The sequence below is a fragment of the Dermacentor andersoni genome, chromosome 8 (assembly GCF_023375885.2).
Source record: "Dermacentor andersoni chromosome 8, qqDerAnde1_hic_scaffold, whole genome shotgun sequence".
Taxonomy (NCBI): domain Eukaryota; kingdom Metazoa; phylum Arthropoda; class Arachnida; order Ixodida; family Ixodidae; genus Dermacentor; species Dermacentor andersoni.
The window spans coordinates 67998555-68004555 of record NC_092821.1 but is presented as its reverse complement, the minus strand read 5'-3'; positions in this window follow the sequence as shown (position 1 = coordinate 68004555).

The following is a 6001-nucleotide window of genomic DNA, read 5'->3' as shown; positions in this document are numbered from 1 at the left end:
TACTGCATGGGGTTACGTTAAATCGCAGGCTAAAGGGACCCGCTTATGGAATGCCATCTGTAACATGAGATACACACTGCTTACCGACCCAGAGCACCCCACGCGGATAGGCAACAGCGTATCTCGTGACACCTGCCCTGACCTTACCTTCGTGCGCAATACTGGCCCAGTCGTTGCGCACTGGCCTTTAGAGGAGCACCTTGGTAGTGACCACTACATTGTGGCGACCACCTTGTCATTACGGGGTGCGCGCCGGGCCGAGCGCAATATGCGTATAACGGATTGGGCGAAATTCAGGGAACGTCGCCAGGACCCACCTGAGCGCCAAGGGTTCGAACGCTGGCTTGACTCTCTCGCACAAGATCTAGAGGCCACCACGAGCACACTGCGCACCACAACCGAGACACCAGACATAGACCCGCATTTACTTCATCTTTGGAACGCCCGCAGAGGGTTGACACGACGATGGAAACGACAACGCCTCGACCGAAAACTTAGGAAACGCATAGATCAAATTACACGGGAATCTCAGGAGTATGCAGAGATCCTTACGAGAAATAACTGGCGAGGATTTTGCGATCGCCTCTCAGGCACATTGAGCACAGCAAAAACGTGGTCGATTCTTCGCTCACTCACAGATCCCACCACAACAAAGGGAAAAATATTTCAACAGCTGCACATCCTAATGCACGAGTACAGGGACGATGTCTCGACACTCCTCGGAGAGCTAGAGAAGCATTTCATACCCACAGACCCGCCGCCGCAGTACCCTGACTATCCTTATGTAGGCGAGGCGAACGAATTGCTCGATGCAGACATCACATCTGACGAGGTGCGAGTGGTCCTACAAGACATACGCCGCAACACGGCACCGGGAGCCGACCACATCCGATTCGCCACCCTTCGTAACCTCAGTGACGCGGATATTAACCACCTCACCCATATCTTCAAAGATTGCTGGCTCAAGGGCATGCTTCCCCAAGCACGGCGACACGCCGACATCACACTGATCCCCAAACCGGGCAAGCCTGTTAAGGTTGAAAACTTACGACACATCTCCCTAACATCCTGCATTGGTAAGCTCACGGAGCATGTACTCTTGCGGCATCTGCAGCCCTTCCTCGAAGAAAAATCATTCTTTTCTAACTCTCAATTCGGATATCGGGCTCATCTGTCTGCCAAAGATATGCTTTTACAATTGCGGGAGGAAGTCATAGGACCTCCGTCGTCCACCCAAACGAGAGCACTCATCGCCTTAGACCTAAAAGGGACATTCGATAATGTTGAACATGACCTCATCCTTCACAATGTTGCACATTCACAATGTGGAATTCGTATGTACAACTATATCCGCGCATTTCTTCGAGATCGCACAGCGACCGTAGGAATGGGACCGCATCGATCCGGTACGATTCGCCTTGTAGGACGTTGGACACCCCAGGGCTCAGTTCTTTCCCCTACTCTATTCAATATCGCGCTCGCAGGGCTCCCCCGGCTACTCGACCAAGATCCTTGATGTCGCCCACGCTATTTATGCGGACGACATTACTATCTGGTCGACACGGGGTTCCGACGGAGCCATCCAGGACCGACTGCAGCAAGCAGTCGATACAGTTTCCGAGTACGCGAAAAAATGCGGCTTAAGATGCGCTCCGGAAAGTCGGAGCTCATAATCATTCGCCCCCGGAGCCGTTCCTCTACTCCCCCTATCACTGTGCACGTGGATGGCACACCGATACCACAGGTTAATCGTGCTCGTATCCTCGGCCTACACGTCCAAGCGGATGGCAGGTCAAACTACACTGTTTCCCTTCTATCCAGACAGATTGAGCAAATTCTGGCCATGATCCGGAGGGTCTCCAACAGGCGCTCGGGCCTTCGAGAAGAGGACCTGCTGCGCTTGGTGGAGGCATGCGTGATCAGTCGCCTTACGTACCATCTCCCATTTCAGCGGTTGACCCAAGCGCAACAACTTCGCATAGACGCAATGATTCGCAAAGCGACGAAGCTGGCCCATGGCCTCCCGAATTATACTTCCACACGCCGTCTCCTTAACTTGGGGACACATAACACACTAGGCGAGCTGGTAGAGGCACATTGGGTCAGCCATCGCCAGCGCCTCCTACTCACTCCTACTCGCCGCCATCTTCTCACACGGCTAGGATACTCTGTCCCACCCCTTGAGTCTGAAACCCGTCCAACGATCTTGTCGTCAGCGATACGCCAAGCACTAAGTATTCATCCATTGCCACGTAATATGCACCCCGAGCATGACAAAGGGCGGCGCAAAGACCGTGTACGATACATTGGCCGCATGCTTGCAATCCCGGAAACACATACTTTATACACGGACACATCACGCACTCAAGAGGGCTATACCTCGGTAGTTTTGGATGGCACCGAATCGCTGAGAGACTGCTGCAATGCGCGGAACAAATGCCGTTTACGGAGAAATTCTCGGTGTTGCTCTTGCAATTCGATAAGCCATCCGTGTTCCTGAGGAAGTGTATATATTGACGGACTCGCAACAGGCATGCCGGGCGTTCCTATCAGGACATGGCATCCCGAGAGCGGCGCACCAAATTCTCAAACAGATCCCGCAAAATACACCAACCACATCTCCCCGCATCCACTTACTCTGGACCCCTGGTCATACCTCGCTGCCGGGTAATGGTGGATCCACACGACGGACGAAATCCGTCTTTTTCGCGACGGACTGCGCATCACGTGACTACGCGTCACGGATTTGTGCCGTCCGCGCGTCGTCCGCGACCCCCACGGACGGAAAATGCCGAGCTATTTTTCGCATCCGGATTTTGGGGGTCGAATGCTGCGGATTTAGCCTAGCATGCTCTACAGTCTAGCAACAAGCGCGGCTTTGGGATCTTTCTGAAACAGCTTCATCGCTGCTGACACCATTCGTGTCCAATTCGGACAAAACAACAGCCATTGCGGCCAACCGTCGTTTCCTTTCGATCTCCATTTTCATTCAGAGTGAAAACACCTATGACAAAGTCTTTGTTACACCGACGGCGCCATCTAGAGTGAGTAGAAACAAGCAATTATATTAACTTACGGCCACTGAGATCCGCCCGGGCCGCCGCAACATCTTCAAGGCCATGTTCAGCCAATACAGCCACTCTAAGCCTACACGCCGAGAATCTGAGTATCGCTTTCGGAAACGGTGCCCACTCATCACTAATACATTGCTGTCGAAGCTTCTGGACACAAATTTAAACCAAATACAATCGTCAGTTTGAAAGTTACGGGCCACACAGTGGACGACGACGACTTGACAGGTTCGAGGCGGACGGCAGTTGCTTCGGGCGTAGCCGCCATCTTTATTTTTCCGGCGCGGTCGTCTACTCAGTCCGTCCGTCGTCTGGATGCGCTTCGCAGCCGGACGGGCGGCGGAATAAGCGTCCGCGGCACAGATTTGCGCGGAGCCGTCCGTCGTGTGGATACACCATAACGAACGCGCACATGCGGTTGCCCGAGAAATTTCCCTCCGGCCGACTCGGCGTGGTGAGGCGACTAGTTCAAAGTGGGGGGATCCCTTGCTCCGTTACGAAGACATACTCCGTCATTATACACGCATTCGTCGCACCCACGCCGCGCCACCGCCTTTCTTCTCGCGGGAGGAAGCAGTGGCATTACGCCAGTTACAAACCGCAGCTTTTCCAAATCTTGTCTCTCTCAATAAATTCTACCCACACTGTTATGCAGATCGTTACCCTGGCTGTGGCAGCTCGCCCACAATCTTCCACGTCACGATTGAGTGCACTGCAAACCTCTTTCCTCCTTTGCCAACTCTCCTTTACCCTCTACGCAACAAAGAGCTGTGGGACGATGCGCTCCGCGACGGACCTCCCGAGGTCCTCCGAGCTGTGATACAACGGGCCCGAAACATCGCCGGAATCATCTTAGGGACCCTGGACTGAGGGTTCCTCCCACACTGCTCTCGCCATTAAAACATTATTAATAAAGATGTTTTACTCTCTCTCGCTGTTGCTTTCTGTCTGTTAAACGTAGCATCACAGATTATCGTGGAAGATATACCAAGAAATGTTTTGGAGGCAATGCAGAAACACAATTAGTAATGCAAGCTCTGTTTTCGGTTTCACGGGGGAAGCCTGCATAAGAACTTATAATTTTATCTTTCGCGGTACAACCTGCGATGTTTTCCTTACAACGGTCCCTCTTATTTCTGCGTACGGCACAGAAGTCCTTCAGCAGATTCAGCGGCTATCATTTGTTCCCCGTTCTTGAAAACCTTTTCATACAGCAGCCATTCTTTCTGAAAAAGCTTGCTCTCAACCAGGTTCTAAAGTTGTTGGGAGGCTATTCGTGCTCTTTTTTGAATGACAATTTGTGCTCTCACGTTTAAAACTGCTCCTTTGTCCATGATGGTTACGTGCCTTTCTTTTGCGCTATTCCGTACAGGCATGATACCAAGCAAAAACCAAAATTAAATATTCTTGCTATATTTTTACATGTCTTCTTTTGACTATTCGATTCGACATTCGATACTTACTATTCGCATTCGCTTCGTTTTCTTGTATTCTTGATATTTGCCCATCTCTAGTATTTCTTTTTTTGCTGGCCTTGATGGGAAAATTTTATCTTTTTATACAAAATTTGCAAATTTAGCAATGCTCTGGTGGTACTTGTTGGAAGAAAACGAGCCCAACCTGAGAGTCGTATCTGTGAACTTACGGAAAATGAATTGAATACCCAGTTTATTTCGTATGCCAGTCCACCGAGTTTTGTTCTCGTGCCCACAACATGACAATTCAAATCCCAGCTTTAATTCCAACTACAGTAGAATCGTGGTTCTAGTGATCTTATAGGGCTTTTCTTACTGTTAATTTTGAATGTTTTGTTTTTCTAGCATTTAGTAGATCTAAAAATAATTATATGTCTAAAATTCTTTTTTTTTGTATAAGATGTCTAAAATCACTGTAACTTATTTGTTTGAATTTGTCGATGCTCCTGCATTTTTGTTACTAATACTGTGCACTGGTTTTATAGGGGTCCCCACGACACTTTTCACTTCAGCACCTCCTTTGCTAACTAGGATTTTGTAACGTGATATTGTCACGTTGTAGTGACGGTGAAGAACCTAGCAGCAAAACTGCAAATCACGAAACTTTTTATTGGGCGAAGCTGTACCCACACAAGCAAGTGTCACTCGAAGTACAGCGTTAGCAGCGAGCGATGGTCGAAATCCCATCTGCAGCTCAAGCGCATCGGCTTTTTTACACGACTCGTCGAACATTGCAGCGTAATCACTGGTGCGCGCATGCGTTCCAGGAAGTGCAACACAATTCGTGTCGCGCATACAGTCTTACATAAATTCGTCGAGAACATACACAACAGATACAATCAACGATAACATTCGGGTAACCTCCGAATCATCCATGCGCGTCTTTCGCTCAGCCATGACCTAAAAGTGAGTGGCTGAAACACATATCTGGAGAAATGGTAAATAAGTAAACATGTCAATATTGATCAATAACACGAAACCAGAAAAAGCGGAAAGCATCTGAACGTAATTACCGTTTAAACGGAACAACAACCTCTTAATTAGTTGGTTTTCTATTTCGGTAACGCAAGAAAAAAAGAATGAATCGCTTATTTGAAGTAAAATTTGTGAGACTCTCTTCAAGCGGAACGAGAAAAGCAGGCTCTAGACTATCTTTTCAAGAAGCGGTAGTATTGCAAATATATTTACTTAGGCATTGGTTTTCTAGTCTAAAAGGACATGTAGAAGTCGGCAGCAGGTAATTGAAGAAGTCCGCTTCAGAGCACTGAAAATATTAGCATAAAAAAGCAGCCGGGCGTTGATAAAGAATTGAAGTGAGCAGAATGGAACCAGAGCGCGCATTGATCGAGCAGTGCTGAGATTGAGAGAAGTGAAAGTGTCGGTAACAGAACTGAAGAATTTGGCATTACGCTGCATCGCTGGTCAGTACTTCGATACTAATCGCATTAGCATTGG